The sequence below is a fragment of the Mugil cephalus genome, chromosome 18 (assembly GCF_022458985.1).
Source record: "Mugil cephalus isolate CIBA_MC_2020 chromosome 18, CIBA_Mcephalus_1.1, whole genome shotgun sequence".
Taxonomy (NCBI): domain Eukaryota; kingdom Metazoa; phylum Chordata; class Actinopteri; order Mugiliformes; family Mugilidae; genus Mugil; species Mugil cephalus.
Genome location: NC_061787.1, coordinates 13,708,598 through 13,726,158, shown reverse-complemented (window position 1 = coordinate 13,726,158; position 17,561 = coordinate 13,708,598). Strand labels below are relative to the sequence as shown.

At 47.6% G+C, this 17,561-nt stretch overlaps 1 protein-coding gene across 1 annotated transcript in view; it reads right to left on the bottom strand.

Annotated features, from left to right (window-relative positions):
• Positions 1 to 10,094, bottom strand: part of LOC125024410 (cadherin-6-like) — a 61,213-nt gene extending 51,119 nt beyond the window's left edge. Inside the window, exon 1 of the mRNA XM_047612153.1 lies at positions 9,778 to 10,094. The gene's annotated coding sequence lies outside the window, so the exon portion shown is untranslated. The remainder of the gene's footprint in view (positions 1 to 9,777) is intronic.
• Positions 10,095 to 17,561: the final 7,467 nt, after the last annotated feature.

Below are 17,561 nucleotides of genomic sequence, written 5' to 3'. Positions count from 1 at the left end.
CATTTGATTCCCGGGCACAGCCGGGACGCACGATCCCGTACGCCGGCACGCCGGTGGAGCACCCCTTGAACTTTGCTGTACACACATCTTTAATCACGCTCACCTTTTCCTCGTGGCTGGTGTGACTTCCAGCTTATTTGTAATTACCGAGCTCCTCGGGGGGGCTGGCTCAACAACAGGCCCGGCCATAGGTCGCGAAGAGACACAGTAGCTGGCCATATGGGCTCCGGGGCCAGGGGCAGAGAGTGGGCGGATAGCGGACGGCGGACGGCGGAGGAGGCAGCGCTGGCACCGGGAAGTTACCAGAATGGTCGGAGCAGGAGATTGAATTATCCGGAGACAGGAGACAGCCTTATCGAGCAGCGGCCACATTGCACCGACATTTTCACCCCAGTTTCTATTTCCCATTTCACACCTGGACTGTTGCCAGATAGGATATGTTCAGCCACCTCGTTTTACCCCAGATTCACAATCGCCAGCCACCAGTCAAAAGAGGGTATGGGCGCGTTATCTATCACCACCTTACCACCCGCGGCACCCTCTCCATTCCCCCCAACCCCACCGCAATCCCCTCCTCCGTCACCCGAGCAGCAACAGCGCGGTGTTATTACAGATAAACAATCAATACTGCATTAACGTGTCGGCGGAGGCTAGGCGGAGTTAAGCAGGTGGACGGGGGAGAGGGGGGGGCAAATAACTCAGCCCAATGTCACGGGCGGACTCCGGGAAACAAATCACTGCTCACGGACCGCTCATATAAATATATAAATTCAGGCCACTTTCTTTCACTATCCCCCGCCGTCACTCCTTTGTGTTTGAGGTCACCAGATACATTTCTTTTCCTTCCTCTCCTCACTGGTCACAGAATGAAACTCCACTGCATTAAAGAAGTAATACCCTACTTTATAGCAAAGGTGACCATGGATATTGGAGAGCAGGGACCCATACGATCGATTTGGAGCGAGGAATGGAAATTTTAACATGATTCCCAGCCAGGCATTTTAACTCAGGAGTATTGGACCCTCTCTTTTGATGATTGCTTCCAACGCAACTCGACCACGCCGCTTCAGAATTCTGATGACGTCTCTATTCTCCCTCTCTATGAGGGCAGAAGGAGAGGCGAGCGCCTCCAACCCCCGCCTCGGTGCCCTGCTGGTGGGCTGTGTGGTCCCGTTCCCCTCGCTGCAGATCTTGTATGCAGCAAATTTGCATCTACATTCCCTGGGCTGCCAGTTGGGAGGGGCAGAAAAAAAAAAGAAAGAAAGAAAGCGTCTTTTTGTCCAGAAAAAAAATGAAAACAAAGGAGTTCTTATGAGGAGGCCCGACAAATAGACCCTGCCTCTCCCGCTCCCAGACTGGAATTAAATACTCTTCATTCCATCCTCATTCATTAGCCCCCCACGCCCACAATCTTAACACCATACGGGGCTATGAAATACTCGGTGCGCGCACACACACACACAAAATAAAGGACTTGGCTGAATGATTGCAGAGACTGTTTACTAATACTGCTGCTCACTCTGCTTTATTGCAGAGCGCCAGGATTTCCATGACTGCAAAAGGGAGAGTGAAAAGGAGGAAGAAGCAGAGGAGGAGGAGGAGGAGGAGGAGGAGGAGGAAGCGGATGGAACAGAAGGGAGAGGCTGAGAGGCTGAGGGAAACTGCCAGATTAAAAGAAAAAGAAAAAAAAAAAGAATGGCTCAGTTGATTTACACCTTCATTACTCTCCCCTAACTCTGCTTATTGCAAATCATGATGCTGCTTTATGAGCTGAATCCTCTATTACGACAAGGCCGGGAAGACGGCGCTTTAGTCCATAAAGCAACCGTACAGTAACCGCCACCCGGCACCACCCGTCCCACTCATCGCTGCCACCCCGCTGCCAGGAGGGAAGGGAAGCACGACGGAGGACGGAGCCGCCGCTGCAACTTGTTCCGACCCCGAGCGTTTTGCTTGCCCCCGCCGTCCCGCTCCTGGCCCCGTGCCGGCAGAAAACACCCCGACCGCTCTGAGCCACACGCCAAGGAAGTATGACTTAGTGAGCGAAAAAAGGCTCTGGGGCCGCATTTGGAAGGAGCTCGCGGCCAGTGTTTAATGTTAAGCGAGGGCTGCTATGTTTAAATCAACAAACGCGCGGGGCACTGGAGGTGTGTGTTTACTGAGCCTCCACTACCATGTGGGGAAGGATGAGTTGACGGGTGGAGGTAGATGCGGAATAGATGTGTATTTACACAGAGAACAAAATGTATTTTTTATTTTTTTCACATTTATTTATTGAACCGAGGGGAGGTCTTCAGAGCTCTTTGTTGCCGTGATTGAATTTGTGTCCGCGCGTGCCGCAAACAGGTCGGGTGAAAAGGCGATGGAGGAAGCCGGGCGCGGGGCCTAATAAACCAGTGGATCGGGCCGAGGCATGTAGGTGAGCGGGGGTGGGGGGTGGTGTCAGCGCGCTGATGTAAACAGGGTGTGGGTGCGTGAGACGCGCTGGAGGTTTGTTATGTGTATGTAACACGCTGCTCCGGCCAGGCCTGTCTGACTCCCATCTGGAACAGGGTTGACAGAAAAGTTGACAGATGCTCCAGCAACGTCCATTATTTATGAGACTGAGGAGATCCACACTGCATTTCACAAGCGTCTGCTTCTGCTACTGTAGGTCAAGATCTGACATTGTATCCTGCGAACGTGTCCACACATCCACCTGCCGCCTCGTGTTTGTGTGGAGGGCCGACGAACTCGATGTACACGTCCAAACTTTTTGCACATACACCCCGGACGACGGAGGGGCGAGCTCGTGTATTCGTGCGCGTGTACTCGCTCCGGAGTTTACGCCGGGCTCGACTAACCACTCCACCTGCCTTTGTGCGTTTAACCCTTGACCCTTGGAGTGTCACCAAACCCCCGGTAGACAGACGGCCCTTCAGCTCTCCTGCGTGGGGGGACACCGGCAGACTCCAGCTCTCTTAAAACCCACTTAGAGGCTTACAGCTGGGAGGCCCGACCATCGGATTGAATTAAAGCTATGATTAATTGAATCTGGTGGTGAGTAACTTGAGTGACTGATGTCTCACAGGACTAAAGGTCTAGACACAATGCTTCAGAATAAAGCGATATTCATTCATTCGGTGACATCAGAGGCAGCTTCAGCGCGCCTCGGGCATGGATGATTTCCTCTAATATTATTGCTTGGAGAGCGGCTTTAAGCTCAATACCACCGGCAGCACTACTGCTCCCGCTCCAAAGAGCGCCGGTATTAATGAGAGGCATAATATAATTAATACAAATGGAATGTTTAATGCAATTTTTCCATTTCAAAGAAACTCCCCCGGCATGTTTCCCAACATCGAATTCAACTCTCTTGCATTGTCCTCGGGCAAACAATAACCCAAGTTTGGCGTTGCCTTCATTAGATCAAACTCAATTATTGCGGCGCGCTTAAAGCTCTTGGAGGCGCGGCGCGGACTCCGGGGCCGCCTGCTCCAGCAGCTTGGAGGTCTTCTGGCAGGTCCGGCCCAATTTGTCTTTGACAGACAGCGGCGTCAGAGCGTAATTGGAGGCCTCTGAGACCCGCACACATCCACTTGTCAGTTATTCATGTCAAAGCAAGAGTGTACAGCTGCTGGTGGGGGGGTCTTAAGGAGTGACCTTTCCTCAAAGGGGACAGGTTTATGCCACAGTCTGAGAGACGCCCTGGGTATTATTCAGCCCCGAACAGTAGCGCGGTGTTACTATTCCGTGTTCCACGTTGCTGCAGAAAGCTTGTATTGTGTTCTTCCCCTGAGGAATACACGGTCCCAAAGTGGTACACGTGCTTTGATTCGACAGGTAGCCTGTGCGGAGGGCTTTCCATTTCTCTCATTGACAATGAGCAATCCTAATGTTTTGAGAGGTAGCAGAACAATGGCAGAAACCTCTCTTTTCCACTCCGGGGATTGAAAGTAAATAGGACCTTTGCTGATGTGGTTGCCTGTACGTTTACAGCACCCCGGAATACAGCTTGCACACATTGTACCTCTCTGAAAAAAAGAAAAGGAAAAAAAAAAAAGCACAAAGGCATTCTGCAGGACAATGGAGCGGCAGAGGAAACAGGCGCACAATAGAGTCCAGATATCATTCACAACATAGACAGGAGACCATTATCCACAGAAGGAGGGGCCCATCTGAAGGTGACAGGCCTGGGAGACGGAGGAATTGTGTGCACAGCGCTGCCACCACGACAACAGTCTCCCCGAAGCCTAACCTATAAGGACAGGTTTTTGCAGCGCCAGTGCCCGCTGGGCTGAGGTGTTACACGTCATCTGCAATAACCTGGATCATTACTCCTGGAGGCTGTTAGAGGGGAAAATCACATCACTCTGCTTTCAGCGCTGCCAAGAAAAATTGACACGCTAAAAGTCACACAAAGACACACCTCAATGTGCACACGCGCGCACAACGGGCCCGCGCCGCCGTCGCCGCCGCCGCTGCCGCCGCCGCCGCCACCCGCCGCCGCCTATCTCCCGCCCGTGCAAACAAACACGCACGCACACATGTAATTACACATCTGCAGTCTTTCACATACTGTCAGTGGTGTCTGGGGGGTTTAACATACCAAGGCATCCCAACAGCGTCCCACCAGCCAGCGTTGCCTGAAGCTGACAGCTCTCACAGCGGCTGCCTTGCAGGAGCAAAGTAAGCATCATTATCGCCTCCTCTCGCCATACCTCTCCCTACTCCGCTCTCTCTCTCTCTCTCTCAAAGTCTCCCTCCTTTCATCCACCACTCGACCCTGTTCCTCCGCTGCCTTCTCTGTCTTCATTGTACTCCAGTCAGGCGCTAATGCTCCTTGTCCTGTGGCTGTGCCGTCTGATCTCCTATTACCTTCTCGTCATCCGACAGTCAATATTGCCCACAACTCCCACCCTTCCCTTCTGACCAGTCCTCCCCTCTCCTTCCCTTTTGCCTTCACGAAAGTCTCAAAAGTCAGACGGACAAAGTTGCCCCACACCCCTTCCATTCCGCCCCTTCATGCACTTGCTCGTCTTCCACACACTTATTAACTGGCTGTCATGTTCAGCAGCCTTCCCCCAGACAGTGTTTAGCGTTTCTCAGTCCACTTACTGCAGCCAGAGTTAAGCCTCTGGGCTTTGCACAGACAGGGATCCAACTAGAGGGGAAAGGCAGGACCTGCGGACATGATCTGTCTGCTGCACTCACTCAAACTCTTCCTCCTGAACCTGCTACCTCAAGGCAGGGCAGAAACTCACATCATACAAGGCATCGGCCACAGGAGGTCTCCTTCCTCTCTAGTGTAGGCCGCCGTACAGTAGCTGCGTGTCCACTCAAGGTCAGAGGAGGAAACGTGGAACGTCGAGTTCCCGACAATTACAGTGAATCTGAAATGCAGATTTTCCTCAGTTGCGCGAGTTTTGCTAATTGCACAGATGCATCGTGACGTTTTTGAAGCTCACGCAGGAAACATATTAGCGAGATGCTGTGAGGATGTCGGGTCCAATTTTTTGAAATGTAAATCTGCGGCCGGCGCTCGTACCTCGGCAGGACGCGGCACTTTCACCCCTGTCATGTAATCTGCATGTCAGCATGGTGTCTGCGAAGCTGATGAGAAAAATTTCCATGAAGTCTGCCGGCGAGATCGGCCTCGAGCCAAGCAACGCTTGATTAGATTTTGATAGTGATCTGGATCCGTGATTTCCACCATTAGATGATTATTGTTTCCCCTTCCACTCCCCCCCCTCCCCACGCACACACACGTCACATATTGGATAGAGATTTAATTCCAAATCCAATCCAAAGTCCAATGCTACGCCTGCAGGGTCAAGGAATCGATTTCACCTCGAATTTAAGAAAGAGCTCGGTGTCCTTGAAGGTGGCTTCCCTACAGTCTCAGCTCATGTTTTAAATGGCACCCACGGAAGAATCCGACACATCGCTGTAGCTGCTGTGAGAGGTTTGTCATCTGCCCCTTCGTTCCACGCCCTCGCCTTCCCAGGGCAAATGGTGTAAGAAATGAGACCTGGCTGGTGGATAGACTTTCATGCCCCTGCTTTACCAGTGTCATTTCCGCAACTGTAAAATTGTGCCATGGTCTACAGGGCTTTGTTGTAAATCACTATCTCCCACTGTCAGACTGCAGTCTGTTGCACACTGTGGATGCCTGGCTTTCCGCTGCCTCCTGGGTGACTAATATATGTTGTTAAATTGTGCCGAGCAGCGTGCGGAGAGAACTGCACACCTTCCCCTCTTTTGTGCCGTCTTTGTTTGCTTGCGTTTGTGCCCGTGCGTGCGTGTTCGCATTCCGCGGACTCAATAGGTAGGTGGGGATGTTACTTTTGCAAATATGTTCGCTAAACTCGGCGAGTCTGTCAGGCTTTGCTGGTAATTCAGTTAGATTGCCATTCGGCCAGATTCCTGCTCGCCACCACTACAGTGTCGGAGTTGTGAAGCTATCTCTCAGCCACTTCATAATTAGAAAAGCTGTGGAGCCAAGCCACAGTTTGAGGGGGAAGGGGGGAAAAAAAGAAAAAGAAAAAAAAGGAGCTGTTGGCAGACTGCATTATTCAACATTGGCAGCAATTTACTGTCTCCCACCCCAAAGACATGAATCTAAGTGATTTCATAGTCACATCCATCCGAGCATGCCACACTGTATAAAGATGGACTCTTCTCTTATCACCACTTCTTAAGACGTGCACTGTATATTACCGGCTCCATCTCAGCCACTCTGAAAACAGGTTTATGAGTATACTTCTGTGTAATTGGTGTTCTCCAGCACAAAGCAGGGGGAGATAATTGCCCATTGTTAATTGTCTGATCCATGTGTACTTATCTTCTCAGCACACAGAGAGCAAAATGGGCCTTTTTGGGGATTTACGCGGCGTCTACAGCGATGTTCGTCCGCCGTGGCCACCGTCCAGCTCTGAAATCCCTCCCGCCGCAACCTGTGGAGAAGCAGCCCTGCCGTGCCCATAAGCCGCGTCCCCTTCCAGTTCCCGTGCCTCGTTTTAGTCGCGGCAAATTCAATCTGGGACTCGGGGGCTGACCCCGTCGGAGGGAAGGTGATGGCGGAGCCCTGCCAAGAGCAGGTCTCAACCAGAGGCGGACGTCACAGATTCTGACTCCTCGGTGTGTTCGGTGGGCGCGAAGCGAGCCTTATTTTGGTTTCTGCGCAATTACGGGTTCCGACTGCTCCATAAATAGGAGCCTCTGAAGGGAGTTTGTCTCATTAGAGAGGAGCCATTATGAAGCCTGCAGAAAGAAGTTCTAATGGTCACAAGGAGCCTCGAGGAATAACAAGGCGACGTCACGGCAGGTGGAGAAGGTCTCCTCGTGAACAGGCCGAGCTAGCCTGCCCTCCAGAGCACGGGAGTTTTGAAAAGACAAGAAGAAAAGAAAAGATAGAAGCCCAGATGGCTGGCACTGAGAGTAGCATCTCCAGATAAATATTTGGCACAGGAAAATCTGAGGAGGAATCCCGGAGCACTCGCGGTACAAACAGCGTCATGATTTATTAGCCCGTCATACAGACCGTGACTAATGCACTCAAACAATCAAGGTGCATCTACAGAACTACAATGCCCAGAGGTGCTCTCTGCCACTGACTTCAAACATTCCTAAAGCGCGCGCACACACTCACACATTAGTGCCAGTCTCTGCGTGCGTGGAGGCTCAACAAATGTCCACAAGTATGTAAACACGCAGGAGACGAGAGAGGGCCGTGGACATCACCAGAGGGGATCGGAGGGGGCTTTAGCGCAGACAACAGCGGCCACTGGGATGTGATTTTATTAGCTCCAGATGCCACTGTAGAGACGAGCAGAAGCGTTCAATAATACGAGCAGGACACATCAAAATGATGCTGCCCATCTGGAGCACAAATAATGCAATCAACTCGGGTCACCGGTCATCGCCGTGTGGCCGACGGGTAAACCCACCATCCGCTGACGTCAGGGCTCACAGGGACAGGCTGGAGCAGGGCTGGCAGATTGGGACTTTCTGAATATCCCCTAAGCTGCTGCATACGACCCGCCGAGTGGAGATATTTGGGCAAAGAGAGAAATGAAATGTGAGGGACTGTCTGTTGCAATCTGAGCTCTGATTTCAAAACCGCTGATGGCTCTGATGTGTCTATTCTCCCGCCTGTCAAATCGGCTCTGCAAACCTCGTAACATCTTCAAGCCGAGCACATGCACACCATGTACTGTATGATCCTCTGCACATGTGTACGCACAGGGGCTCTATTTGCAGAGCCTTTAAATATTCAGTACCTGCCGTGTTTTCTGTACGACTTTGATCAGCCACGGATTCTACTCTGTCCCTTTCATCTCTGAACTTCAAACCGGGGATATGAAAAACCTCGACCACAAAACCTGTCCCGGTTCAGACAATCTCCTTTCACCAATCGGCTCTAAGCCGTAGGTAAACAAGCAGGAAGTTGCTCCGGTGAAAGGATAAAAATCGAGCAGCGAAGTGCTCTTTTTCAAATCTTTCTCTTTCCCAATCCCTTAACTGTCCAGCTCTCCCCTGATAAGGACGGTTTGTAATTTTAAAAGTATGTGTGCAGAGGAGCGCTCATTGCGGAATATTCCCCGGATAGTTTGATAACTCCCCCAAACAACTTCTTGGCTGCCTTCAGGCGTATTACCACAGGCTCACTTTGAGCGAGCGCAATAACTAACATGGGGCAATCTGCAGGCAAACAGGAAGGACAGTTAAAGTTTTCCAGGCACAAGATTTAATTTGCGAGATTTGCACAGGCCTATTAGATTCCCAACACCTCTCCTCCCACACTCTGTCAATACCTGCTACTTTTGAGTAAAACAACCGAGTTAATCCCTTTATAGCCTGCCTGCATTATTCAGCAAGTCCATTAAATATTCACAGCCACATCACTGATATCATCTTGTTGTCAATAACGCTGGAGGACATGTTCTTTTAGAAAACTTGAGTCAACTCCAGAAGTGCAGTCACCGCCCCGAAATAGAGGGGAAAAATGCAAGGGGCCTTTGAGCTGATCTCTAACAGGGGAGAAAAAAAAGGCAGCAGAGCATCACAGTGCGACTGCAGGCAACCACAGATAGACAGTCATCCGCCTTTATCAGAGCATGCTGTCCCACCTGCATCGATTCGCGTCCCGTGGATTTGCCACTGGCTGCCGCAAATATCATCGGTGGCAGGGGGAAAAAGCATTTCACACACTGAAATCATGCAAAGGCCTGAAAGTTTCATGAAAAAAAAGGCAAAGGTGCGTTTAGAGCCCGGGCCTGCATGATCGCATCACTTCACAGCGCGACGGGGCAAACGTACTGCGTCGCGCAGGACCTCTTGTACCAGGAGGGGCGCGTTTCGTTTCTCGGAGCGACAAATAAAAGAGAATTACGCGCGGAGCCCGTTTACAAAATGCAAACTTTACGGCCGTCGATGCACCCTCGCTGTAAGTTATACCAGCATTCAAAGGACGCGGACGCAGATAACTTCCCATTCAAACTCATTTCCAGTTCAAATCCCGAAGTTATTCCACTAATTATTCCAGTACAAATATGGATTTATTTTTCATTTGATTTTCTCTGCAATTTTGAATGTACAGAAGAAAACGTGAACCCCTACACGTGCCGGCAATACAACTATTACGCATTGGTCATTTAGAGTGAGAGCAACCCAGATAAACCCGACTCGGACAATTCAAAACGCTGCAAGTGAACCGCTCTCTCTGTTCACGAAATCTTCCTCAAATGACAGATAATCTCCACGGCGCATAGAAGTTACGAGCAAAGCTTCGCTTACCTGATAACGAAGTTTATTCTAGAAAGAAAACGTTGTTGGGTATATATTTTTTTTTTGCTCTCTCCGGGGTCGCGAAGGCGCACATCGGAGCCGAGAGTATCCGTTCGCCGCAGCTTTTGTTGCCCGTTGTTCCACCTCAACTGCGCGTCTCAGTCGCGCTGCATCACTTCTCGCTGTGGATGTCAGGGAGGCTGAGAGGCTGAGGGGACTCAACCCTCCCATTGGCTGCCATTCACAAGTCCCCAGCAGAACGCGGCGGAAAAAGGGAGAAGGGGAGGACAAACGCGCGCGCGCGCACGCACGCACGCACGCATGCACACACACGAAATGAGCGACAAAAACAAAAAGAAAACGGTGGGAAGGGGGAGAGATTATAGAGCTCCGACAGGGCTCCGATGCTACTGCCAAGCGACGTTCAAGTTTAAATGTTTTTTCCCCCCTTCTTTTTTTGTGCACGCGCTTTCTTTAACATCTGCATAATCCTCGATTAACAGCGGCAAAGTCAAGAGGTTGAACTCAATCAATACGTGTTTTTTTTTCTTCAGTGCTTCATTTAAAATCTTGTAATCCGCAGATCATGCGTGGTCACAATGGCCAGTTCAACCCGAGCCACTTTAATCTGTCCAGCTAATAAAAACATGCATTTAAAATAAAAACTAAAACACATTTAAAGATGAATCTGTTATCCAGCTATTACGCACTTTATACAGCTAATAGGCCCACTTTATGACAAGTACCTCTAGCACTGCTATTATTTTCACTAGTAGCAGAAATAGTAATATCACCAAATTATTAAATTCGCTGAAATGCTTCTTGATTAGCAACATCTCGCCAATAATGCTGCGTGTGTGATGGTCAGTTTTGGCTAAAATTGTTTTGGAGAGCTGCCACTTAAACTTAATGGTCATTTCTGAGGCTGTTGTGGATCAAAAACCCACAATGACTGTGTTATTTTGAGAGAAAATGCAGCAAAACCTCCTTATACAGTCGTTTTGGTGAGTGGACACTGGGGGAGGGACGTCTTGGAAAGGAACGCTTTAATCTGGCCCATTGATCTCCCGCTAACATAAGTAGGTAAAATGTATTTCTATGACATGATCTGATTCCTCTCTGCAGAAGGTTACAGGGGGATCTGTTTACCGGCCCGTGCCTGCGAACTGCGTGGGGGTTTGGGAGTAATCAAACTAATGCAGCTCATAAATGTTTCATCCGGCGCTCCGCTTTGGCCAGATTACCCGCTGTAATCTGTCATATGCGATCTTCTGTGTGCGCATATACGTGTAATAAAAAGGGCCGCTGCGGGCACTAATGCAGGTCGCAGTTTGAATTGCAGATCACTTAACGTTATAGAGAAAGGATGTTACACTCTTAGCTCCTTTAAATTTGGCCACAATTAGTCTGTATAATAAGTAGAAGCTGTCACTGATACAATCTTGTTTTTATTGTGTATATCTGCTACATGAAGTGTCTCCTCCCCTCCTCCCTTCTATTCCGTCCCACCTCCCACTATTATCTATCGTCTCTGGCCGGCCTCAAGCAGTTGGCTCCACCTCATGAGCTGCTCAAGGTTTCTCCTTGCCACCCTCCGAGCTCTGCTCAACATCTTGACACAGTTTGGATTGTAAACTGAAAGTGTGCAGTGTGCACGGAGAACGGACGTGGGCCTTCTGAGCGTGTCCTGTTGTTAGTGGAAGCCTTTGGATTGGGGGTGCCTGGTCTGGTTTAGGTGGGTGCTACATGTCTAAGTAACATCCACACGAATGCCAGGTCCAGAAGTTTCCCAGCAGAACATTGTATTGTCACAAGATGGTTAATGTTATTTACGTCTCCTGTCAGTGGTTTACCATTAGTACAATTTCCGCTCCTGCTAACATAGTAGAAAATCACATTTGCTTTAAATGCATAAACAGCCTGTCACTTTTGTATCTGCAACACTCTGACTTCTTGTATTAGATTGGATGTCACAGTCTTGTCTTTACTTGTGAAAACATGTCAGTATTATGAATTGTAAATTGTTTATATGAATGATAAATTTTCTAAGTAATAAACAGAAAAAAAGGTATAATTGCAAACGCAGTGTAACTATGGAGACGCCAGATGACGCATGATCAACTGACTTGTAAAATAACCCAGATCCCAAATCAATATTCACTTCATGTGAGAGAGCCTTTCACACACGATAAGTTCAAATACAGTAAATTATGACAGGAAAGTTGACTTTATGTTATTGATTTTGCAAATCACTGCTTTGTGGAATGGAAATAATTCTACACCCGTAAAAAAAGAAAAAAAAAATTCGGCTTTTTCTTTTACTGTCTCGTGTTTATCAAAACGCTTAACAGAGAAAGACACAAGGCACGGAGCATATGTCACAACCCATAAACACGCAGGACACACAACATGTGCGCCATGAAGACGGAAGGAAAGGAAAGTCCGCAGGGGTTTATGGTTTTATGGTTTCAATTTTTTTTCCCTTTTCCTTTTTCCTTTTTTTCCCCCTCTTTTTCTTTTTCTTTTTCCAAGCCAAAGACCCCATGCTGTGCGCGCGCTACCACCCATGCAGTGTTTGTGTCATGATGACCACTGGCTGCTGTTAGATTCATGAGTTTAATCCCTGGAAGCGCTCCAAGCATCCACTTTGCTGCTGTCCTGTCCTCTCAACCAAACATCAAACTCTTGCCTATAGCGCAAAATGCAGTGAGCCAAAGGGATGTCTGCATTTGGCATCATGTTCTATCAGGAGATCAGCCCGAGATGAATAACCGCTGCCCTTGACTGCATCATTGCTGCTGAATGAGCTTACATTGCCTCAGTATTTTGAGCAGTTTATTTAACAGCCCGCCTCCATAAACCCATCACAACAGTGGGAGCTCTCTGCGAATGCGGATTCTGTCCCAATGTGACACGTCGGCTACTTGTTATATTAAAAGTATAGAGATGCAGATCTTTACCTTGCGGTTGGTCTCTTTTACGAACGGACAAAATACCGCAGAAGGGAAAGGGCTTAATATTAGAAAGCCCAGATATTCCTCCTCGTGTGTTTCTTTTTGTTCTTTCTTTTTTTAAACAGCAAAATGACATTTATAGGGCACAGAGTTAGACAGGGGATGTAGAGGGCAACCTCGGTAGAAATTTCAGCTCCTATTATATCTGGCAGCAGAGATACTTTAAGATCAGTCAGAGGGAGGGGGGAAAGAAAAGAAAAAGAAGAAAAAAAACTCGAGTACTCTCAGCTTCTGTGTTGTTGTTAATGTTCAGATTTCATTAATCTGCGTCTCACCTTGCCAGAGTCTGTGTGGGAATGATTTATCGTGTCCTCCATTCAGTGAACGCGGTTGTTGGTTAAGTCTCCTGTTTACTCGCTTACATATCTGTGTAGTTAGAGGATTCATTTTCAGGTTGATTCACGAGAGGAAACCCAGATTATGAAAGGAAAATGAGCAATTAGCACGTTTACAGTGGCAATATTTCTACAGTTTGACTAAAAATCATTCTGATCAGAACCCAACTCAGCTGAAGAGAAACGGATCAGCCGCAACATTAAAACCACTCAGCAGAAGCACATGACACCGACCGCGTTGTGACAATCTAATGTTCTTCTGAGAAATGCTTGAAGCTGGCATTCCTGTGGCATGTAGCACCCACCTAGACCAGACCAGGCACCATAACACCGACACTACAGCCTGATACAGTCACACACACACAAAACGGTTTAGGAACAACTCAAAAAACATGAAGAACAGCACAAGGTGATCACAAACTGATCAAGTATCCGTGGGATGATCCACAGAGGCCCCTCCCCTCAACCCACACGACCTAAAGGCCCCCCACTAACAACATGAGATGCCAGATGCCACAGGACACCCTCAGAAGGACCATGCCAATTCTCTGATAGGGGACACATTATTAGGAAGGTGGTCATAATGTTATGCCTCACCAGTGTATGCATGAATGTGTTTACCTGAACCAAAACATCAACCACAACAGAAGTTTTTTGAGTGTTTCTGCCCACGGCGGAGCGTCAAATCTTAAACATGAAAGAAAGCGGTTGTTCCACTCATCTGTTTTAACAGCCCTGAATTCCTTCAAGAGATTAACGCGATGACGATGGATCCGCGTTTTTTTTTTTCAGCGCTGCTGCCCGCATTGATTCCACGTATGTTCATCTTCGACGAGCTCTCGTTTGAACAGCTGTTTGCTTTGCCACCTCCGTGCTCGTTCCTCCAGGAAAGCGCACCTGATGCCCACCCCACGTGGGCCAAATAAAGCAGAAAAATGGATTTATTCCCACCGCAAACGGATGATCACATCACGTGTTTACATATTTATTTGGCAGCGATGTTTGAACAGGCTGTCAAAGGTTTACACCACCCCTCTCAATCTGAAGGAGGACTCCTCCCGGCCTATTATCAGTCTGATTACTTGTGGAAAACCAGTATGAACATTAACATAGCCCGTGTCAAAGGCTGTCTACTCCAAACTCACTTATTCCTGCTGAGGATGTAAATCTTAACTCCAGTTTAATGCTGGAAAAGTCGGACGCCGCGCTCAAACTGGAGTGAAAAGGGTTTTTTGCAGGGTCTATTTTCAGACATAACCATTTGGTGCTCTTATAAGTATTTACAGGATCGGCACGGCGTGTGTGGGATCATCTCAAAATAAGCCACGTTCACAGGCAACAGTGCGGCTCAGCGACGTGTTTTAATCATTTCTGAATCACAATGGAGCCTCTTCCTCGGCAGCACGAGAGGCTTTAATCGCCAAAGTGCTAAATAATCATCTCTGACATTAACACAGATGCGCCAGATATGTGTTTTGGCTTCTCTCCTATCTCCTACACAGAGTTTATTACCTCTTTTCCCTGCGCTGAAGTGATGTGTTTACAGAGCAGCGGCGGCACTGTCTTTGGACTAAAAGGAGAAAAGGAGAGTTTGCACGAGCAGTAATAGCCGCCGCTGCTGCAAATGCCGAACATATCTGAGCACGGAAAACCCAAATAAACCCGGAGCGAAAGATGCAAACGGTACAAATTGCCGCCATAAATGTATTTTATTCACTTTGGGGACTCATTTTGTATGATTAAGCTGACTATTTTATTACGTGTTTCACTTTATGGGTGAGATTTTGAGCCGTGCCGTGGCACAGCCCCAAAAAGGAAATCAATAGGTCTCCTTTTAGACACACGGAGTCCTATAAACAATCCCAGAAAAAGATCAATACGCTACAGGAAAGTGAACAAGGGAGCACAGAGGAGTCAGGCGCCCAAGCACCCCGTATCACAGATATCATAGTCTCCTTTAAAGAATATCAGATACAGTGTTGTTCTGTGGGGCAAAGATAAGTTTTTATCAACATAGTTTCTCAACTCCCGAGAGGAATAAAAAAAACAAAAAAAAAAACAACAACAACAGCAAAATGTTTGGATCTTTCGACTCTGAGGACTCTGTGACATAAATATTCGCTGTGTTGCAAACAATACTGCGTCTCCTGCATAATGTCGGCCGTATTTCTTCTGTCATAGCCGGCAGAGATGAGGCAGCGCTCTCAACACAAGGAAGCAATTCAGTCCTGGGCTTGTTCATGGCACATGTACAGTGCGCTGTGTAATTACCTTTGAGGGCACTCCTTGAATCAGTGCACTGTTCTGAGTCGCTCACACTTAAAACGGCTGATGGTCACAAGTTTTCCACTGCATGGTGGATTGTTTTCTCGAACGCTTCGGGGTTTGACCTTAATATCGGTTTGACACGGCTATATGATGCTCATTTCCTTTGCCTGCTGACCAAACTGCATTTCTGAGGAAGGTACTTCAAAAAAAAAAAGAGACTTCTGTCCTGTCCTCACATGAGTTTGAAGAAAAATATAATAATAATATTGGATAATCAGACAGGCAACAAGGAAAGGCTGTGATTTTGCACAACTACTGACAGGGCCAAAGTTGGAACAGATGGTGGATTAAGTCAAGATAAATTTAAGCAGATCAAGTTATGAAATATTTTTGCTTCTTAAATACTACTGAAAGAGACTTTCCTCCCACCTTTTTCCAGCCAATGTAGAGCTGAAAGTAAGGCCTGAGTTAACTGTCAGAGGACTATTCACACTAGGACTGTCTGTGTGCTCCTCTAATGACTGTGGAACATGTGACATTATCTTTAGTACATGCAGAGGAATGAGGGAACTGCTGTGAGGAGCTCGACACAACCCTCTGCAGAGTGCAATTAAAGGCTCATACATAGTGTGTATCCTTTCATTTAGAATTCTGCTACGGAGCTGATGTGGTAGAGGACAATGTGTACCATGGTAATAATGACACTCTGCTGATAAGGTTTGGTTGCAGGGAAGTAGTCTGTGTTAAAGGTTTCCAAAGGCTTCTGGAGATAAACTGAGGTCAGCCTCGCGCCCCAAGTGATAAAGAGCTGTTTTTAAGGGCTTCTCACCCCCTGAACGTTGCTTAAATCGGGAGTATGAGAACTTTTCGAAGAAAATCTCTTACACATTAAAAGTTTAATCCACAAGATGTGGAAGGCACCTTTCGTGAGTTCAGTTGCAAGTTTTTTTTGCAGCGCCGACTGTATGTAATGTCACCCATAGGTTTCCTCAAGAAGCTCACTGTGGGTGGCTCTGGGCGTCGCCATCTTGGCGGCGTCTGACTCTGCTCAATCCCAGGTTCATTTCACAAATGGGCAAAGAGGCGGAGCACGAGCGGAGCTCAGGTGGCCTTAATTATCCATAAAACCAAGCCTTGGTTTAATTTAAACAACAGTGCTGTTGTCATGATTGCATAAATTCGCTACATTAGCTACCAAGCCATTTTTCTTTTTGTCAGGCCTTGATTTGCGTGTTTATTTCTGCTGTAAAGTTGGACATTTTAATGGAGGTCTACGGAACGCCAACCTCAAATGGCCATTTGAGGAACTTCCGCCTTGGCATCGCCATCTCGGCTTCACATCAGAGGCCGTCGCCTGCTGTAATTGGTCAAAAAAACATTGAAATGACCACAGAACTAGTTGAATTAATTCAAAACATCCAAATTATGTCTGCATATAGCCCTGTGTCACATCCGGTTAGCCCGACTGCCTTCCTTTGCGTGCATTGGCAAGGAATATGAGACTGCACCATAATATTGGGCAATTTTCTTGGTAAAGATTTAGATTATTTAAAAAAAATAATAAATAAATAGTGCATACTTTAAAAGTTAATATTTTGTTAAGAAACTTCAAACTGATCAACTTTTTTATAATGACCAAGAAGTTGTTGTTGTTTAATCTAACTTACAGTATGGTACAGTGCCTCCATATATAAAGCGGTTAACATGTTTTAATAGGACACTGGCATGGGCACCTAAGCATACACTGAAGCCAATTAAAGTGTGGGTCTTCATGCTAATGCAGAGACAGACTTAGTGGTGTTTCTTTTATGCAGTTAATACTAATTTGGAAGACTGATAAGGTCTTTGCACTTTTGTTTGGCCTCTATGTGTACATACTGAACATGGCCGTATGGCTTCCTCTGGTAATTCCCAATAATGAGATGACCTTTTCCTGTTTCCAAAATACCCTTTCCAGCTTTAGCGGGAAATTAATAGTGAAGCAATTTTTCCTAGAAGGCAGGAGGGGGAAAAAAAAAAGACCCTGACTAGGAAGGGATTATGATGTGTCTTCGGCCACTTCTTTTCACTTCCCACATCAAAATATTCTGATTACTCCCCACCGAGCGGAGATTGGTGTTATGCAGAGGGAAGCTGAGCGGGAACTGCTTCTGGAGCTCACCTCCGACTCGGTGCG